This window comes from Bombina bombina, chromosome 4, assembly GCF_027579735.1.
Source record: "Bombina bombina isolate aBomBom1 chromosome 4, aBomBom1.pri, whole genome shotgun sequence".
Lineage (NCBI taxonomy): Eukaryota > Metazoa > Chordata > Amphibia > Anura > Bombinatoridae > Bombina > Bombina bombina.
The window spans coordinates 476,324,003-476,347,032 of record NC_069502.1 but is presented as its reverse complement, the minus strand read 5'-3'; the positions used below and the strand labels follow the sequence as shown (position 1 = coordinate 476,347,032).

The 23,030-nt window shown below is 33.4% G+C and overlaps 1 protein-coding gene across 1 annotated transcript in view; it reads left to right on the top strand.

Moving 5' to 3' along the window:
• The window catches only part of CSMD1 (CUB and Sushi multiple domains 1), a 3,127,153-nt gene that overhangs the window by 646,452 nt on the left and 2,457,671 nt on the right, over positions 1 to 23,030 (top strand).

Below are 23,030 nucleotides of genomic sequence, written 5' to 3'. Positions count from 1 at the left end.
GAGCAATAAATGATTTTGTCAATTTGGTTATCTTTGGTACAAATTTGTATTTTGAAGTTAAATTGCACGTTAACTGTGTTTTTACCTGCATATTTAAAATATAAATGTGTAATGTAAATTTGCATTTTACTGTGTATTATTAACATGGACTTTAATGTATGCTATTAATATGTACTTTCAATATTCTTTCTAAAGTACCTTTTGAGCACTATACTTCAATGTATGTTTCTCCCCTTCCCATGCAGAAATGTATGTCATGCCCATAGGGCCTAATAATATAAAGCTCTCCGCACAGTTGAGATGATCTAAGAAGTCTCGTCAGCTTGAGAGATGTTTATCTTACTCTGCAGGACTCTATATGTGAAGGAGATACAAGGTCTAAAAAAAATTCTAAAGATTTTGAGTGAGTTTGATCATCATATATATAGCTATAAATGCAAATGTTGCCTTTAGAGAAACCTGTAATCTCAATAGTGCTGAAAGATCTTTTAAAAGAATTCCACCTCAGCAGTGAGCCTAACAGAATTAAATCCTAAGGCCTCAATAATGTAAAACTCTTCACTCAAGCGAGATGATCTAAGAAGTCTCGTCAGTATGGCGAGGTCTTCAAAAAAAGTAAAATCACAAATTTTACCTTGTGAGATATTTATCTCACTATGCAGGTTTCTGCATATGAAGGAGATACTCTAATCAGGGGCGGAACTACCGGGGGTGCAGAGGTTGCAACTGCGACCAGATCCCCGAGGGGGGGGCAGCTTCAGAAAAAAAACAACTCTTTTTTTTTCAATAAAAAACATTGACCTGCTGCTGCCTACACTGATATCATGTGAGTGTGACGTGATGCTTCACTAGTGTCTCTTTCTCTGACTACAGGTGTTAGTGTTTCTGTTTTACCGATTTGTCTCGCTGTGCCCGGAACTTAGTTAACTTCCATCATGATCCCTCACTCTATGGCCCCTATTTATCAAGGTCTAGCGGACCTGATCCGACAGTGCGGATCAGGTCCTCCAGACCTCGCTGAATACGGTGAGCAATACGCTTGCCATATTCAGCATTGCACCAGCAGCTCACAAGATTCTTGCACCTGGGCCCTGTGGTTTCTAGTTACACCTCTGACTCTAATATTAACATTTTTTTTAATAAATATTTTTATTGAGGTTGAAAAGTCCAGAAACAGTTACAATGTAGTTATGAACAAGTAATGTGGAATAAGTCCACACGTTTACAGAACTGTCAGCAGGAGCAATCCTAAATACAAAAACCCTTTCATGCAGAACAGCATTTTTAAGATTCAACTAATGGTGAGGAGTATCACTAGCGCACCTTTAGTACATTCACCTAAACAATCATTCAACCTATTTTTTTTTATCTCTTATCTCTTTTTTATCTCTTTGTAGTTACTTAATATGTAAATAGCCCTCTTCCAACTGATGAAGCCACTCTTGGGTCTGAGGCACTCATGTGAAAACTGTTTATAAGAGCGAAGCTTATCAAGAGTAGTGTGATAAACAGGACCATTTTTGGGTCCGCAGGACTATAGTTGTAAGCTATAAATAAGTTACATTAAATATGTACTAGTAACTGGTATATCGGGGAACGGAAATCATTTTTGCTAAAAATTGGAAAGCATCAAAATCAACCGTTAAGGGGAGGAAGACCAGGGATATATTTTCCTTAGCTTACTTAGGTAAACTATATGGGGGAGTTGGTAACATGGAGTCAGGAGTGATTTGAAGTTATATAAAAGTAAATGTGCTTTCATGGTGTTGGCAGTAATGTAAATAGTAATGTTCACCTCTTACATCTAGAGTTCTAACAGTGATCTTGTATTTGTATTAAACTAGCAGCTTTGACAGATACACAGGGGTTTTATATAGAAGGGACATGGTATTATATCAGGATTTTAAGAATCAGTTTCCTAATATATGGGCATTTTCTCCACTGGTTATCTCATGTAACATCCATAGATGTGAGTCTTGCCGTGACTGAAAAGTGACACTGCTTCGGCCACAAGCAGTGTGATGAAAACAGTAAAAAAATAGTTGTTTAGTTGCTTCTCTTAGGGTCCTATGTCATCTCTACACCTTTACTGACTACAGGGAGTGCAGAATTATTAGGCAAGTTGTATTTTTGAGGATTAATGTTATTATTGAACAACAACCATGTTCTCAATGAACCCAAAAAACTCATTAATATCAAAGCTGAATAGTTTTGGAAGTAGTTTTTAGTTTGTTTTTAGTTATATTTATTTCAGGGGTATATCTGTGTGCAGGTGACTATTACTGTGCATAATTATTAGGCAACTTAACAAAAAACAAATATATACCCATTTCAATTATTTATTTTTACCAGTGAAACCAATATAACATCTCAACATTCACAAATATACATTTCTGACATTCAAAAACAAAACAAAAACAAATCAGTGACCAATATAGCCACCTTTCTTTGCAAGGACACTCAAAAGCCTGCCATCCATGGATTCTGTCAGTGTTTTGATCTGTTCACCATCAACATTGCGTGCAGCAGCAACCACAGCCTCCCAGACACTGTTCAGAGAGGTGTACTGTTTTCCCTCCTTGTAAATCTCACATTTGATGATGGACCACAGGTTCTCAATGGGGTTCAGATCAGGTGAACAAGGAGGCCATGTCATTAGATTTTCTTCTTTTATACCCTTTCTTGCCAGCCACGCTGTGGAGTACTTGGACGCGTGTGATGGAGCATTGTACTGCATGAAAATCATGTTTTTCTTGAAGGATGCAGACTTCTTCCTGTACCACTGCTTGAAGAAGGTGTCTTCCAGAAACTGGCAGTAGGACTGGGAGTTGAGCTTGACTCCATCCTCAACCTGAAAAGGCCCCACAAGCTCATCTTTGATGATACCAGCCCAAACCAGTACTCCACCTCCACCTTGCTGGTGTCTGAGTCGGACTGGAGCTCTCTGCCCTTTACCAATCCAGCCACGGGCCCATCCATCTGGCCCATCAAGACTCACTCTCATTTCATCAGTCCATAAAACCTTAGAAAAATCAGTCTTGAGATATTTCTTGGCCCAGTCTTGACGTTTCAGCTTGTGTGTCTTGTTCAGTGGTGGTCGTCTTTTAGCCTTTCTTACCTTGGCCATGTCTCTGAGTATTGCACACCTTGTGCTTTTGGGCACTCCAGTGATGTTGCAGCTCTGAAATATGGCCAAACTGGTGGCAAGTGGCATCTTGGCAGCTGCACGCTTGACTTTTCTCAGTTCATGGACAGTTATTTTGCGCCTTGGTTTTTTCACACGCTTCTTGCGACCCTGTTGACTATTTTGAATGAAACGCTTGATTGTTCGATGATCACGCTTCAGAAGCTTTGCAATTTTAAGAGTGCTGCATCCCTCTGCAAGATATCTCACTATTTTTGACTTTTCTGAGCCTGTCAAGTCCTTCTTTTGACCCATTTTGCCAAAGGAAAGGAAGTTGCCTAATAATTATGCACACCTGATATAGGGTGTTGATGTCATTAGACCACACCCCTTCTCATTACAGAGAAGCACATCACCTAATATGCTTAATTGGTAGTAGGCTTTCGAGCCTATACAGCTTGGAGTAATACAACATGCATAAAGAGGATGATGTGGTCAAAATACTCATTTGCCTAATAATTCTGCACTCACTGTATTAATTTCTCTCTAGCATGGGCAAAAACTAAATTAACTTAGTGTAGGTTGTTTTCAATTGTAGAGCTCCCCAGAGATGCGACTTGCCGGTTTGGCTACTTGCTCCGCCCCCTCTAATATTAACATTTAAGGTTTTAAAAAGATCCCAAAGATTTTGTGTTATTTCTCTACATAGTGGTGAGTTTTTGATCATCAATCCTTAAAGGAACACTGTACCCAATTTTTTTATTTTGTAATTCAGAAAGAGCATGCAATTTTAAGCAACTTTCTAATTTACTCCTATTATCAATTTTTCTTTGTTCTCTTGCTATCATTATTTGAAAAAGAAGACATCTAAGCTTTTTTTTTGTTTCAGACTCTGGACAGCACTTTTTTTATTGGTGGATGAATTTATCCACCAATCAGCAAGGACAACCCAGGTTGTTCACCAAAAATGGGCCGGCATCTAAACTTACATTCTTGCATTTCAAATAAAGATACCAAGAGAATGAAGAAGATTTGATAATAGGAGTAAATTAGAAAGTTGCTTAAAATTTCATGCTTAATCTGAATCACGAAAGAATTTTTTTGGGTACAGTGTCCCTTTAAATGAGGTGTTGGGCAGCTATATTAGAAAATGCAAACAGATTGTACATATCCAAACAAATTTCATTATTTTAGCATAATACGAAGTAGTATTTATTAGTAACAAATAATTAAAATAAAAGCTATTTTACAAATGATCAATTAAATAAATAAATAAACAGGACAGAAAGGCATGTGTTAAAGGAAACAGAAAAGGGGAAGATATTAAACATATTTATTAGTGTAATCTTTTTACATTTTTGTATACTGTATGCTTATGCAATATACTATTCACTCAACATCCAGATGGTCTGCAACTCTCAACAGAGGTTAATTTGTGTGTGGTCAAGATTGGCATGGTTTTGCCATGATTGCTACATACTGCAGTAGCTGGTGTTGTTCAGCTGGTTGGAAGGATACATGCCACACAGGTATTTTTGTTAGATAAATGCATGTAAAAGTGATGTATTTAAATGATCTTGTTATATTCTCTCTCTTTCTCTACTCTTTTGTATGGTTCAATAAAGGCTCTTGTGCATTACCATTGCTCTGTTCCTGTTCCTCCTCTCTGATGGACAAACAAAAGAAAGAAGCATCTATCAGCATTTGTTTGGTAATTCACATTTATACAAAACAGGACCTAGTTGAAAGGAACTCAAATGAATAAAACTTCTATTACAAAAGTTAAATGTGTAAAATAAAATCTAAATTACATTGATAAAAAAATCTCAAAAAACAAGACAAAAGTTCACTGACCTGCTTTAGCATTAATCAGTAAATCATTATGCTTCAACACATTGCATCGATCTGCATTCAGCAACATTTTTTAATTATTTTATTTTAGATGTGCATTCACATTAAGTTGTTCCAGTTACTGAGATTACTGTTTTCTGTACAGTATGTGTCACCCTTCACTTCATTAACCAAAATAATAAAACGAATGTCTATAAATTTGATACAGAAATTATTATGATTTTTTTTGTATGTTTCATATTTATAATTTATTAATTTCTTACTTATATTTCAAAGATGAAACTATTTACGTTTCAAAATGAATTGACAAATTTGTGCATACCTCTATCAAATCATATTTACTATTATGTTGAAGAAAGACGTAAATAATGTATTATTAATTGATATAATCACTCTGTGCTAAAACAAACTTTAAAATTAATTTGTCAAAATATTGAAGCAAATTGCAATAATAATTTAAATGTATGTATTACTAATGTATTAATTAGTCTTTTCCCTGAGCACATTTGGGTGCCATTTTGATACATGATACAGTTGATGGTTAAATAAATAATTAGTCTGTTATTGGCTGATGTCTGTCACATGTGGGCTGGTAAATAGGGAGAATAAATTTGACAGAGAAAAAATCTACTGCTTTCGTGAAATTCAGAGTAGGTGTTATTGCCTTGTATTTTTATGATACACTTGTTAAAGGGGCAGTATACACCAATATAACTGCATGTAATGGGCACTACTATAAAGAATAATATGCGCTGAAACTGATATAAAAATCCAGTGTTAAAAATTTAAAAACTTACTTAAAAGCTCTGAATGTATTACTGTTAATGAGATAAGCCTGGGGCACCCACTGAAAGGGACTGATATCAGAACCTCCACCATTCCCTGCATATGAAAATACCAATTTTACAAACAGAAGCAGTCTGAAGTATGTATACGTCAGTATACATCTAAAACTTTAGGGCTTGGTTAGGAGTCTGAAAATCAGCACAATGTTAATTAAAAATAAGCAAAACTATACATTTTTGCAAAGCACACCTAGATGGGCTGTATAAATGGATCATCTACAAAACATTTAGACAAAGAAAAATCTAGTGTATAATGTCCATTTAATTATGCAATTCTACTGCATTAAATGGTCCTTTTTAACATTTAATGACCTCAACTGACCATGTGGTAAGTGTTACATTATTTAGTCTCCCTGTTCTTCCAAGTGAATGGTTGTTATACAAGAAAGTGAAAATATTGTCACTGTGAAAAATGACTATGTGATATAAGGTTAATCCAAATATAATTGACTAACCCGGTGCTACCCTCTATGAAGTTATACAGACTATAGAAAAAAAAGAAAAGGAAAAAGGGCTTAAGCAATCACCATCACTAATATTACGAGTAACCATAAAAATTTACTTTTAATAAATACACATTAAAATACTGAAATTATCCTTAAATTCAAAGTTCTACTATACAAACATTAAACTAATGTGTGCAATACCTTCCTGTTTTCTGGCCGATAACTGGATATTGCAACAATGTATCATGAAACACAGCACTCACTGCACAGCCAGGAACAGGTTCACCAGACCCAGTATTGATACATAGAAACAAAAGTTGTTCCAGCTGGTGCAAAAAAAGACTTTTATTGTGCAAACAGGGATAAAGAAGCAACGTTTCAGGCCCACACTTGGCCCTTTCTCTTTTCGATAACTGGATATGTCTGCTTAAGGTGACAGACACACTAAGCTATAGCAAATAGACGCGTTTCAGACCATAAATAGGTCCTTTTTCATTATTTGGTTAGACAAACCGAGTACCTGTATGCCAGGCTTTAAATTCAGATGATTCCATTGAGAACCACCAATTGCGGCTTGTTAACCACTCCCCCTTATTACATCACACGCATGTTTGCCAATCTGCAAATATTGGGGGTGGTATGTTGCTCAAACTGGATTGTCATTCTTTTTTTATGAATAAGATGGGACATATGTATTCTGTGTGAATGTTATTATTAAAACACTTACTATAGTGTTTCCTAGGGTATGTACATCAGGGACTTCACTTGAGATTGACAATAGTGATGCGATAATGCGATCTTCGCTATGATAAAAAGAACCAGTGTATGAGTTACTTCAGTGCAAAATAGATCCACAGCTGAAAGCTCAAATGTGTATCATAATGAGAAGTATCTAGGGTAGTACTGTGCAAACGTGTATAGTGGCAATAGTCTAGTTCCACTTGGACATTATTAGTTATTGCTATTTGAACCCTTTGCTTTACATTACTAATCGGGTGGTACACAATAAATATATATGGCTAGTAGTTGAAAAACACTGCTAATTAAATGCAATCTATTACAGGCACATAATCACACACTAAGATCTTGTATTATTACATAGTACCATCAATATTCAGAATTATAAATATGTTCCTCATAAATAAACCCAGTAATTATTATTCTCATTCATACCATTAGGTATGACTGTGTTGAGTAAGAATATCCATTTAGTCTCTTTTTGTAGTAGTATAGGTTCAGAATCTCCCCCTCTAATTAAAAGTTTAACCTTTTTTTGGTGAACATGCGTGTGACGTAATAAGGGGGAGTGGTTAACGAACCGCGATTGGAAGTTCTTAATGGTGTTATCTGCATTAAAAGCCCAGCATACAGGTACTCGGTTTGTCTAACCAAATATTGAAAAAAGGACCTATTTACGGTCCAAAATGCCTCTATTGTTATAGCTTAGTGTGTCTATTACATCTGTCACCTGAAGCCGACGTATCCAGTTATCGGCCAGGAAACAGGGTGGTATTGCACACATTGGTTTAATGTTAGTATAGTGGAACTGTCCTTTTTAGGACAATTTCTGTATTTTAATGTATATTTATTAAAAGTTTATTTTTATGGTTACTCGTAATATTAGTGATGGTGAGTGCTTAAGCCCTCTTTCCTTTTTTTTTTCCTTCTAAGTGCATGATTGTCTCAGTCCATACGTTACATATTACATATTTGTCCTTTACTGATTACTATGTTTCATAGTTAAGAATGTAGAAAACAAATGAGATCAAACAGAGATGTCGTAGCAATATTCACCTATATGTACAATATGTCACTTAAAGAAGATTTCTATATCAAAATCAGATAATACAAACCCATTTTACATTGAGAATAATATTTGTATTTTCTTTTCATTAGCAACAGTAGAGAGAATTTGCTCAAAATAAATATATTTTTCACATATGTACATTTGAAATAATTTGCTCAGTGTTGAAAAGAGATAAACTCTTAATTAATCAATGTGTATGAAATTCCTGAAGAAGCAATCATCTGTGTACAAAATTACAGACACCTGTTTTCTTACAGGATTTCTAAATTCTCTGATTAATCTGAGCATTTGATGGTAATGAAGAATATATAAATGCTTTCACTGAAACAGGGCCATATAATTATGTGCAATATTTGGAATTAAACAAGTGCATTATCTCAAATAAATTCATTACTAATGATGTTTTGTTTATGCTTACATGATAAAGACTTTCTTAATTTCAGTGCATGTGTTATTGAGAATCACTACAGGTCTAAGTTTGTCCTTGTCCAAGCAGCCAAACATCTTATATCAACATCCAAAAGCAAATCAGTTTCTCATTTGAACGGTTGAACTGGTGTTAGGGCAGGAATGACAGGAAACACTAACAAGCATTAAAGCAGATGAAAATGTTGGTTGATTTATCAAAGTGATAATGTCCCATAGCAGATAATTTTCACACCAAGATACATGCTCAAGAGGTGTTTAAATTCATGATGCCAATTCTCCATTGAAAATGCAATTTGTGTTGAGCACACAGCTATTAGCTATTGAATGTTCTGTTGCATAGCTCTACATGTGCCTACAAAAACAAATCTTCTTTTCTTTAGATTGAGGAAGCAGTACACAATCATTGTTAAGTCAGAATTGAGCTACAAACTGTTCTTTCTAGGTATTTTTTTTTTCAGAAGTAGTAAACTACTTAGAAATTTACAGGAAACCTCTTGTGATGCCAGCCCTATGCCAAATGCAAACTGGAATAGTATTATTATTGTTTCTGGTCATACATTATTATTGTAACTTGATTTGAAATTTATTTAAAGCTTCTAATAATGAAGTAGAACCATTTTATTTTATTGTAAGTACAAGTCAGAAAGTACATGGGATATAATATCAGGAAAATATTAATGTTTAGTTAAACAAGATCATTGAACAAACAATAGTCTTTATGACTAGAATGAGGTTTAGGAGAAAAACTATGTCTGCGCTTCTAGAATGCCCCAAAATACCCATGGTCATTACCTTGTTTGCTTTTTCAAGGTTTCCGAGGGTCTTGTTCTATTCAGCAGGATCACTTTACACTAATTCAAAAGACATAGCTATATTTTACAATTATGTACATTTACAAAAGTTGCTATGAGTTCTTGTTTGTTGTGTGAGAAATCATAAATTGGGGCACTTACAAGGGGCACAATAGTCAAAATACAACTTTTATGATTCAGGTAGAAGATACAATTTAATTATTTCAATATATATATATATATATATATATATATATAATCCAAAGGAGGCACTCACCGTGATACAATCAAGTGTTTCATATAGAGTGAACGTTTTTGGGGTATAATCCCCATCCTCAGAATCCTGAAAAAAAATCAAACAGTACACTGTTTGATTTTTTTCAAGAGTCTGAGGATGGGGATTATACCACGAAAACGTTCACTCTATATTAAACACTTGATTGTATCATGGCGAGTGCCTCCTTTGGATTATTTCTACAGATACGTCTGAGTGCACCCCGGCATTATCTTCAACTTAGAGAGTGCTGGTATCTTTGATATATATATATATATACACATACATATATATACTTTCTGACGCACCAGCTCTTATTAATCATTTAGAAGCATTCAAAGTAAATACATATATGCACTTTGTGACTGGCTGATTGGGTGATGTCTGTCACATGATCCAGGTGTAGAGAAAATAGAGTTCACTTAGAAATTTACTAGAAAAAATATACTACCCATTTGAAATTTGAAGTAAGTGCTATTTCATTGTCTCTTAAAGGGCAAGTCAACCAAAAAAATATTTTAACTTATTTAAATTAAGTAATTAACAATGTTTAAAGCAAACCATAGCATAGGGGTTGTTATTTGCGGCATACCTGTGTGCCTTCCATTTAGACACACAGGTTGGCCTCAAATTACAACCGCTATGCTACTGAGCAGTATTTTTTGGTTCCTTACTTAAATTGCCCCTCCCCTTGACAAAAATAACGCACTCCACATGTACGACACACACTTGGGTGTGCAGGATCGACACTTTTCCCTTAGTTGAAGCTGGAAATTATGTTTGGGTGATATCAGGGAAAGGAGGGGTCAGGTGGCCATTTCAAAATGGCTAGAGGAGGAAAAGTATGTCTTTTTACTAGCAATGTATATTTAGATCGAAATTGGGCTATGGTTTGCTTTAAACATCATTAATTACTTAATTTAAATAAGTTAAGATAATTTTTGGGTTGACTTGCCCTTTAATTATGTGTTTGTTTATGAAATGATATTGTATTTAATGGTACTTTTACGTAACCATGTATGCTAAAGAGACAATGAAGTAAAAATTAAACTTTCATGATTTGGATAAAATTGGGGTTTAATGTCAGGAACACCACTGATTAAGATAGGTGATGTAAGCATTAATTAACACAATTTTGCAAGCTTCTATAAATATATCTCATTTTTTCCTCACTCTCTGGTTTTTAGTTTAATCATTAGGTTATCTCTTGCCTTAATTAACCTATCAATCTGTATATGTATTAGAATGTTTCAACTTTTTTAACAGAATCATATCACATCATAACTCTGCATTCCCTAAGTGGAAAAAAAATTGCATAACATTATAATTACAACTTAAAATGTGGTCCTTGTATGGAAATAAAAAAATATCTTGAGGCCATTGTTACAGAATAGTTGCTGATTTATATCAAATTAGCCACATCTTTATTTCAAAACATTAATTTAAAAATAATAATAGAAATCATTCATAAACGGGGCAATAGGAATGTGTATTTTATACTTTGGTTTAAATACAGGTTATTATCATTAGTTTAATATCAACATATTATTTTTATTGGAACATATACAATTAAATAGAATTTTGATAGCATTAGATATAGATCAATGTATTTATGTGGGGGTTATAATGCCTGAAATTGATAATCAACACAACAAAAAGTTTCTAAAGGGCAAATTATTTTTTAGCTCAGGGAGTAGAAAACAAAAAGGTGCAATACATCATCATATCAATCTGATGAGATTCCCTAATCTACCCCATATGAATATTGCCTAGAAACAGGTTGCTGAACGTGGTCTTTTTTCTGGCACTGCTGCTAAAAACCAGATGAGCCATAATTAAATGTGGGTCATTGAGGAAAGAAACAGTAGTTTAATCATCATGCCCTTTATATTCATACAAATAAGTGAATCATTTGTAATTGCAATTGAAGAACAATTATAAAAAGTTTAGCAGAAAACACTTTTTTTAATCTGATTTTTTAATATACAAGTCATTCAAGAAGAATAAACATAATAGGTCACATTTATCAATCAAGCAATTCAACTGAAAACTGTTATCAACTGTGGCATACTAATAATTATTAAACTATTTGCCAACACAAATGTAGTTTTAACTGTATATAAAGATATGAGTGGACAGTAATAGTGGTCTGGTAAATAATAAAATGTGAAGTAAGACTCCTTTATGTAGATTTTGATATTTACTAAAACCTGTAATGAAATTATTGTTCAGTTCTCCATTAGTACTCCAAAAAGTCACAACATTTTCGTTTTATTTGTTTAATCCCAAAGATCTTCATTTTTAGAGACTTAATAATGTGTTTTTCTTTAAATAGTTGTACACTGTACAGTTTGCATATTTTCTTAAAGACAATGGCATAATGTATGCCATCCTCTTCATGTACATTTGTACATTTTCACAGATCTGCTGCATCACTGTCAAGTGACTTAGCATATGGGTAATATGCCCCTTTAATTTAAAGAGATAGTAAACACAAAAAATGTCATTGTTTAAAAAGAAAGATAATCCCTTTATTTACCATTCCCTAGTTTTGCATAACCAACACTGTTATAGAAATATACTTTTTACCTCTGTAATTACCTTGTATCTAAGCTTCTGCTGACTGCCTCCTTATCTCAGATCTTTTGACAGACTTCCATTTCAGGCAATTAGTGCTGACTCTTAAATAACTCTACGTGCATGAGCACAATGTTATTTATATGAAACACATGAACTAACGTCCTCCAGCTTTGAAAAACTGTCAAATGCATTCAGATACGATTCAAATAATTAGCATATGAGCCTACTTAGGTTTAGCTTTCAACTAAGAATGCCAAAAGAACAAAGCAAATTTGATGATAAAAGTAAATTAGAAATTTGTTTAAAATGATATGCCCTATCTGAATCATGAAAGTTTAATTTTGGACTTTACTATCCCTTTAAAAACCTGGGAACATTGGAAGCACTTTGTATCCAGAGCTGGTGCAGACTGTATAATTGGTATCTTAGTATACAAGCTTGAACTGTTCATAGTATTGAATTAAAAATGCACTATGATCTGTGTGAATGCAAAGACTTGCCTATAATAATGGAGAATGTTTTAAGAGACTTAGAAATTGCTTAGTAACTGCTCTGGATTTGTATTAGTCTCATGTGGGCTTATTGCTCATAATTATTAAGTTTCATTGTCATCAAAACCTCTATTTTTATGACTCATGTAAACATTTGACAAAACGAACAACAGTATTCTGTTTGTAAAATAAGTTGTTATTTGCATTTTATGCATTTTGTTTAATATAGTTTTGCAAGAACAGAATTAATTTGAGTTAGCTTATACTTGTTTGCTGCCTATCTTAATTTGTGTTACGTGTCACAAAAGAACCACATTATTTGTTATACCTTATGAGAAAGACAAGTCTCTGAATATAAGTGTTAAATATGGGCATATCTTTAGGGTTTGATGAGCAGAAAGTGACAATCAGTTGCTTGAGTGCTTCCTGATTGTGACACGAGCATCTGGAAGCTAACCTTTTTTTTCCTAGTAAGATGCAAACATGCCCTATTTGAGTTTCGGAAGAAATCTTAGATAAAATGAATCAAATAAATTTGTGAAGGGTAATTATTAGTGGGTTGTATATGGATGACATTTCTCATATCATACAAATCTTTATACACAAGTACTAAAACTGATTTCTTGTGTTATCTTTTGGAGAATGTGTTTACTCCGTTTTGTTTGATTTAAAGAAAAATCATCTTGCTGTATGTCCCTTTTCTTTCTCTGCTGCCTCACAATTATCCTGATGCTTGTGCATTCTTAAGAACTAGAGCTTAAAAGGACAGTAAAGTAAAATCTTTATTTTGTGATTCAGATAGAGCATTCCATTTTAAACAACTTTCAAATTTACTTCTATTGTATAATTTGCTTAATTTTCTTGCATACTTTGTTGAAAAGTATATTTAGGCAGACTCAGTTGTAGCAATGCACTACTGGGAGCTAGCAGCTTCTGTCTGAATCATGAAAGAAAAATGTGGGGTTTCATGTACCTTTAAATAGTGCTTTTTCTTTCTATACAGCTACAGTTTTTATTGCCATTTTACTGAAATGCATGTGAGGCATTTTTTAAAAAATATGAATTTCCTGATTGCTATATCTCACTTGTTTTCTTCTCTTTCTAAAAGTTTGAATATAAAAAAAAAATATAATCATTTTTTTATTTTTTTTAAAAAGTCTGTTTTTCATTTTGCTTTTAGTTTACATAATTACTGATTGCAGTTTACAAGATCATACAAATGGCATCATGTGTTAAAGGGACATGAAACCCACAATTGTTTCTTTCATAATTCATAGAGCATGCAATTTTAAGCAACTTTCTAATTTACTTCTATCATCAAGTTTGCCTCATTCTCTTTGTATCCTTTATTGAAGGAGCACCAATGCACTACTGGGAGCTAGATGCACACATTGGTAAGCCAATAAGAAGATATATGTGTAGCCACCAATAAGCAGCTAGCTCTCAAGTCCTGACCCTACCTAAGTATATTTTTCAACACAGGATACGAAGAGAACTAAGCAATTTAGATATTAGAAGTCAATTGAAAAGTTGATTAAAATCATGTGCTTTATCTGAATCATGAAAGAAAAATGTGAGTTTCCCTTTATGGTTAACCTGAATTTTTGGTACTTTTTAGAGGAAAATTAGTGCTTTAGAAAACTGTATAACTATTTGCTGGAAAACACCTCTTGAGTGCAAAATTAAGCACAATTTAAATGAGAAAAGCCTCATTCATACATCATATTGAAAGTGTATTAAAATACATTGGCACTGATTAGTTTTAGGGATTCTTTATTTGATGTTTATTACAAATTACATTTTGGATCATTTTTTTATTTATTTTAATCAAAGCACACCTTATATAGAGCCAAATTATGAGTGGCACATTAACAGTTACTCGCAAGCGATAAGGGCCGGGTATTTCCGATTGTATTACAAGTTGAAATTAAACGCAAACACTTGAACGCAATTGAAGTTAACGCGCATTGGGTTAGCACATCCTCAGAACTCTGGGTAATTATTTGACAAAACAAAAAAGTGGCACAGAACACATAAAAAATACATTACAAAGTACAATTACACATATAACACCATCTAATGAAAAATATTCAAAAACAAATATTGCACAAAAAAAGTTAAAAGGGCTCAAAGATATGAGATCCTAGGAAAAAAAACAGGAAAAGGGCTTTTATATATATATATATATATATATATATATATATATATATATATACACATCTATAAAGATTAGCGCACTTGAGACTATGAGATCGTTTTTATGCGTGAGTAGGGTATTAGATTTTTTTTCCACTTCATTTCCATGGGGAATTCGTTATCACTTGCATAATTTCCTCTATGTTCAGCTTTTTACGCACGTCGGGTTAGTGTACTAGCGAATACAGCTTACTTTCAACTTTTAATATGAGCTTAACCCGATGCAGGCAAAAAGCTTACTTCTAGCACAGTTAACGATCATGTGGGGGCATTAAATAACACTCCACTTGTAATCTGGCCCATAGTTTGACTGGATTGTGGACATTAACGTCAGCATTTGGCAAGTCTAAAGGCGTTAATAGCTTCTGTTTTATGACTCCCATAAAAAAAACCTTTTGCTGACGTAATGTAGCTATTGCAAAACATAGCTCTGACAACTCTGTAAAGTAAAACTAAAAGGGATAATCAATTTCACCAGCTATTTTATCAGCTATTGTCCTGTCATTGGGAATTATACATCAGTATCAGTTATTTGCTTTTTGTTTCTATTTAGATTTAAAGGGACAGTCAACAATAAAATTGTTATTGTTTAAAAAGATAGATAATGCCTTTACTACCCATTCCCCAGCTTTGCACAACCAACATTGTTATATTTATATACTATCTTTTAAAACAATAATACTATATATATGTATATATATATATATATATACACAATTATATAAAACAATAATACTATATATATATATATATATACAATATATATATAAAATAGCCATAACATCACTTCTAGAAAATGTTAAAACTCCAACATTTGTCACAGCGCCTTAGCAGAACAGCAGGTGGCAAAATAAGCACCTTTACAATCAACCAAGCTGCTTCTACCTTGCAGTCATTAACTTCCCATTACATCAAAAGACTAACACTGTCAAAGATACCAGAATCACAAACATGTTTTAAAAGCATTTACTAAATAATACTAATAATAATAATAATAATAATAATAATAATTAACATGCAAAAGAGAAAACTTGGAAAAACATTCTAGGAAATACAATTGAAAAAGAACAACCTTGCACGCTTTGACATAGGGCCCAATGATCTAAAGTTCTCTGATCAGATATGATGAGCTAAAAAGGTGAGGTCTCTCAAAGAATTTTATAAACGCAAATTTTAGCTTGTGAGGTGTTTATCTTGTAATGCAGAGTTTTGGATGTGAAGGAGAGACACATAATGTACAAAATAAGATCTCAAAAATCCCCAAAGATTTAGTGTTATTTCTCTGCATGCCTGTAAGTTTTTGATCATCTGGCCATAGTGAGAAAAATAGAATACAGAGAAAGATAAATATAAAATAATTATCTACAAATAAAAAAAGGAACAGTATAAATTACAAACACTAATAAGTAATCTACATGCTAAAATACACATAAAACAAAACTAATTGATATACAGAATATCAGTCCGTCTTTAAATTCAGAAAAGAGTTTGTTGCCGAACTCGCCCCACAGAGAATGTTCTTTTAGTAGATTGTGAAATCTTTTAATGGACCAACAAAATCAAGTTTTTTTTATTCTATAAGCTTTCAAGACCTCATAGGTCTCTTCTTCAGATGTTTATGGAATAAAAAAAAAACTTGATTTTTTTTTTGGTCCATTAAAAGGTATCACAATCTTTAAATTGTTCAACTGGAAAGTATGGAAGTTTGAATAGAGTAATCTAAAATCTCAATTATTTAATTTATGATGTCACAATGCAAAAGACAGTTATTTAATATTGGTTACATTTTAATATTATTTTAAGATTTTAGAGTGTTCAGAAAATGAATGCTTAAGGGACGCTCAAGTCAAAATTAAACTTCATGATTCAGATAGAGCATGTCATTTTAAACAACTTTTCAATTTACTTCCATTAACAAAATGTGCACAGTCTTTTATATTTACACTTTTTGAGTCACCAGCTCCTACTGAGCATGTGCAAGAATTCACAGCATATACGTATATGCATTTGTGATTGGCTGATGGCTGTCACATGGTACAGGAGGAGTGGAAATAGATATAACTTTGCAAATTATTTAAAAAAAATCTACTACAAGTTCAGACTAAGTGCTATTGCATTGTCTTCGTATCATGTATTTGTTGATTATGCAAATCTACTGTATTGATTGGTCCTTTATTGTTTACTGCAATATATCTACATTTCTTGTTATTTTCCATAAATAAATAAAAATTGACTACTCATTATTTTTTTCCAAATGTCAACATTTGTGTCTATCTGCATTATGGTTATTACATTAACTTAAACTTTATTAATTTGTTCCCTCCATAATTAAGAAATAACCATCAACAAATAAAAAAAAAAAAGTGCAAATTACAAGCAGTTTTTTTATTCTACATGCTAAAATTAGCATACAAAATCAGCATTTCTAATAAAGCAATCTACATAAACTGCTTGCTGTGCAAAGATAAAATAATTATATGAACATATGCTCATGGGTATACACACTTAGAACATCAGTCTTACTTAAAATTGACCACATTTAAGGTGTATTAAGTCTTTTATTTTCAATAAAAATATCTGTACTTAAATTCCTGAACATAAATGTAACAACTAATAACACTCTATGTAAATTGTTTTTCTGTAAAAAGATATTGAAAAGGTTCATGATTCAGATGGATACAATGTTAAAATAACTTTCCAAATTACTTTTATTATTAAAATGACCTGTCTTTTATGGTAACCTTTTTTGAAACTTAAAGGGGCAGTCTACTTGAAAAGCTGTATTGTTTAAAAAGTTAGATAATACCTTTATTACCCATTCCCCAGATTTGCATAACCAGCACTGTTATTTTAATACATTTTAATACATTTTCTACATCAGTGATTACCTCGTATCTACACAGACTGCCACTTTATTTCAGTTCTTTTGATCGACTTGCATTTTATGCAATCAGTACTCATAAATAACTCCACGGGAGTGAGCATGATATTATCTTTATGACACACATGAACTTGCACTGTCGAACTGTGAAAAACTGTCAAAATGCACTGAGATAAGATGCAGCCGTGAAAGGTTTAGAAATCAGTTTAAGCCTACTTTGGTTTATCTTTCAAAAAAGAATACCAAGAGAACAAAGCTTGCAAATGTGCACATGTATAACATGGCTACAATAAATACTGCTAGTAAAGGAAAATAGGGCTACAGCGCTGAGTTTACTATAATATAAAGCAGTAGTATAAACTAAGGAGTCCCTATTTCCATAGTGAAAGACAATGTGACAAAGGGAGATATCAGAACTCCAAATCAATACAACTGTGCTGCAATACTCAGCCAAATATATGCAATATTAGGCTGTGTATATAAACATATAAATATATATATATATATATATATATATATATATATATATATATATATATATATATATATATATATATATATATATATATATATATATATATATATTATATTATATTAGCTTTAAAAATATATTTCAGAAATACTGCTCTATAAAGATAGCCATTACAGTACAGGATAAATGTAAAGTTGTAATCTAAATCACTGTGCTATAGCACTAGCCAAAAAGATTCAAATCAGTGTTCTATAATCCCAATCACTGTGCCATAGCACTAATCAAAAGAGATATATATGTGTAGTATCAAGCTAGATATGTATTTAAAATCTATTTAATTGAAATGAAATCAATTCATAAACATTCATAGAGAACATCTATAAATAACATTTGACATAGACCAGGGGTGTCCAAACTTTGCTCTCTAGAGGTTTTGGAACTACATTTCCCATGATGCTCAGCTAGATAAAATGCTGTCTGAGCATCATCGGAAATGTAGTTCCAAAACCTCTGGAGAGCAAAGTTTGGACACCCCTGACATAGACAATGGATAGAAAATAATAACTTACAATAACATACACATTAAAATATCGACATAAAGTTAGGAAGTTCAGATTGCAAGAAGTTCAGATTGTCAAATTAATTTAGACCAATAAAACAAGTCCTTAAAGCTGTGGTTGAAGTCAGTAACGCTGCAGGGGCTGAGTGGCAATGAAGACAATATAGTTGTTTTATAGCTGCAGACACAAAACAACAAGAAAATCAGTCTTTAACGTTATCTAACAGATATATAAGACTTAACTTTCTTGTTGGCATCATAATTCCATTGCAATATAGGTTGAAAAAAGACTAAGGTCTATCAAGTTCAATCTTTCCAAAATTCCAGTTTTGTTGATCCAAAAAAACAAAAACACACAAAAAATCAAAGCAATTTACAACTCAAAGAGAAAAAAAGTAGCAGTCGGATTTCTCCTTTGATTAACAAGCTAATAAACTTTTAGGGGGAGATGTGCCGAGCGAACATGATTTGCTGTAGTGAATCGTGTCCGCCCAACATCGCTAAATGCCGACAGCAAATGCGCTCACATCCCCTATGATGCACTTCTTTTGCATTGTAAGTAATTACAACCTTTCCAACCTTCATCTTCCATTCCCATTATCATATTTGTCACCCTTCTCTGTACTTTTTCCATTCTTTATTGTCCTCCTTAAAAAATGGTGGCCAAACTTGCATTGCATATTCAAGACAGGGTCTTGTCATAAATTTATAAAGAGGTAAAATGAATTTATAGCCTTTTTTTACAGGTACTGTATATGAAAACTAGTTGGTTTTGTTTACAACTGTCCTTTAGAAAGGGATCTTTTGTAGCAGTAGTTATGCTAGGGATCTAAAAATGAGGAAAGTCATATATTTAGTTAGCAACCAATGATGGATTTTTCTAAATGTTCCCTTTTAAGTGGTGAAGTTTCTTGCCTAGAAAGTGTGGTCGCTTCTTGCATTTATAGATACTGTTGCATGTGGGTTTAGGGTATTTGGAATTTTCCAATCTAAATGGATGTCATTACACAATGTAGCATGCCACGAGGCTAGCAAAACATTACATATATAAAAAAGGGGGCAGGATTTTGCCACATACCTCTCAATGACTGGGTAACATCACTATAGTGATGTTCATATGAGGGTGTTAGCTTTGTCGTACATAAAACACCCAACCCTGGGAGTCTTGAATTGTACTCTGATGAAAATAGGGTATAGATAATGGGACGGTCTAATTTATTTGCTTATGTATTTTACCAACATATGATGTACAGGACTATACACCAGGGAGGGTTTATTAGTATACAAGTGTGATTTTTCAGTATAAAACATGACAAAACCAATGCATGAAGTATATAGCAATCATATTATTGAACCATGTGAAGTGTGTCATTTAAATAGGGAGGACATGGTAAAGTGAGAACCTGCAAAACACATCAGGCCATCCCCACAAGTCACAGGGTCTTTGTTGTGGTTTTTAAATGTTGTAACTTTTATGTGCAATTTATTATCTCCATACAGAGGATTTTTTTCTGAGCTTTTAGAACGATTCACACTAAGAAGTGACACAGTAGACACTGGACTATTGGGTGAAAAACCCAAAAGGAATACTTACCTTCATAACTTCTGGTGGATATCTGGAAAGATTAGCAAGAAAACAAACAGGAGGAGCAGTTTTACACAGTGGAAGGCCGATCTCTGGTTACCGGTACAATTGCGCATATTTGACTATGCTGTTGTAGAGTTCATCGTCTCTAAATGAGGCTTAGTTTGTCAGTGTGTTTTTAGCATTTACATTACACTTAGATCCTTTGTTTGTGTGGCGCTTCATCCCCTTTGTAATTATAGATCTATTATTGTTTCTACCTACTCCAGTGAGGAGGATTCTAGAAGCATACACTGTGAAAAGGGGGGTAAACCGGCATTAGGAACTGTTTTCACCTTTGAGGGTTCAATGATTTAGGGCTATATTGCTGCTCCATTTCTGACTTGGGTCAGTCAGGATCCCCCTGTTCTATTTTGAAAACCTAGGGTAAATATTTTGCTTTTGAATAAAGCATAACTTTTGGACAATAATAAAAGGTGTTTAATGTCCCTTTAAAGTATATTATTTTATTTGAAATGTTTATATTTATTTTTATTTTACCTATCTTCATTAATTAAGCATTAACAATAGTATTACTGGATATAATGCAATAACTACATACTTACTAGTTTAAAAAAGAAACAATTTTAAAAGTAATTCTAAATCACTTTTAAACTATTCACAAATTGTTAATTTTTGGGTATTATAAAATAATAGAATATGGTCACTAATTTGTTTCTACCAACGTCCTTATGATTTATACCAGCTGGTTTATAGAGAACAGCTGAAATATGTTCTTCAATAAAAAGTTCTTCATTTCTGTAATTAAAGTATTTGTAAACTATTTAGCTTATAATTTTGAAAGTATTGTCCTAGAATGATTTGATATTTTCAGATCATCATCTTAGTTCACTTACCCATGCACTAAAATGTTAATGTTCTGTGACATCGCCATCTGTGTTGACAAAGTTAACTTTAAAAAGTGAAAGGATGTAAAAAAAATACATTTTGTATTTATTCTATATTTATGTCTTTCTATTTATATAAAAATAAGAATATATATATATATATATATATATATATATTTATATATATATATATATATATATATATATATATATATAAATGAGTTACCTTAAATGGGAATTAATCTACTTTACTTGATAATATTTATAGTTCCCTTGAATTATTCTCAACAAGTGAAGTAGAATCACTTAAATTATAGACAAATATATAGGTTTCAAAGAAACTATAGATTTAAACAATTGAATGAAGTTAATAGGACCTATAGGTTATTATCAACAAGTGAGTTAGATAAGAGCATTATGAAGTGTGTCATTAACAAGTAAAGTAAACTTATTTACATTTCAGTAATTTATTATTCCTTCCTCTTGCCTCAAAGCTCCTCGAAAAGCTAGTATATGCACGTCTCTCTCGCTTGCTTATTAACCTCATGGCTGCAATATATTGCTAAATGCTGGACGAGAGAGATGAATTGTCACAAGACATTGTTAAGGTGAAAAAGTTTACTACGTCCAAACAACTGTTAGCCTCTTTCTAACACTGGTCTTATCAAGACCTCATGGATCGTCTTTGTAGGCACTGTGTAACATCAGTGTGCAGCTCTCTGGAATCACCTGTGAAGCTGATCATCTGTTTCACACATGCTGAACTGATCCGCATACGCTGTGTGCAGAGGGATTTCCCCCATTGCGGCTACTAGGACCAGCCCGCCTTTGCTTTCGGCGGACAACAGGCAGGATCTATCCCCTAGCGTACTGACTGCTGTAAAAGGTCAGCCTGCTCGTATGCACTAATTGTTAGTGCCAACTCTTTTGTGAGTACCTTTTCATCATTTGCTGTTCCCTCTGGGTTTTTCACTTTATCAGTATGATATCACACCATTAGGCGCTCTCTTTTTTCTGTCTCCTACTTACAGCAAAACCCAAAGGCCACTTCTCTCTGCTTATCCTCCTTGACCTGTCTGCAGCCTTTGACACTGTTGACCACCCTCTTCTGCTCCAAACTCTCCAATCCTTCGGCATCTGCGACACAGCTCTCTTATGGTTCTCTTCCTATCTGATTAACCATACATTTAGTGTAGCCTTCTCCGGAGCATCCTCTGCCCCGTTACCACTTTCTGTTGGGGTACCTCAAGGCTCTGTCCTCGGTCCCCTTCGCTTTTCAATCTACACATCATCATAAGGTTCCTTAATAAAGTTCCATGGGATTCAATATCATTTGTATGCCGATGACACCCAAATCTACCTCTCTGCACCAGACCTACCTCCTTCCTTACTAACCCGTGTTACTAACCGTCTTTCTCATATCTCATCTTGGATGTGCTCTCCTTACCTTAAGCTAAATCTCTCCAAAACTGAACTCCTTATTTTCCCCCTTCTTCCAATGTCTCCACCCCCAAAATTTCTATAACTGTTGATAATTCCATCATTACCCCTACCCCGCATGCCCGATGTCTTGGGGTCACACTTGACTCAGATCTTTCCTTCACTCCTCACATTCAGTCCTTGGCTAAAGCCTGCCACTTTCACCTTAAAAACATCTCTAAAATTAGACATTTCCTTACACAAGATACAACTAAGATTTTAATCCACTCTCTAATCCTTTCCCGCCTCGACTACTGCAACTCCGTCCTCTCTGGTCTACCTAGTTGCCACATAGCTCCTTTACAATCCTTTATGAATGCCTCTGCCAGGCTC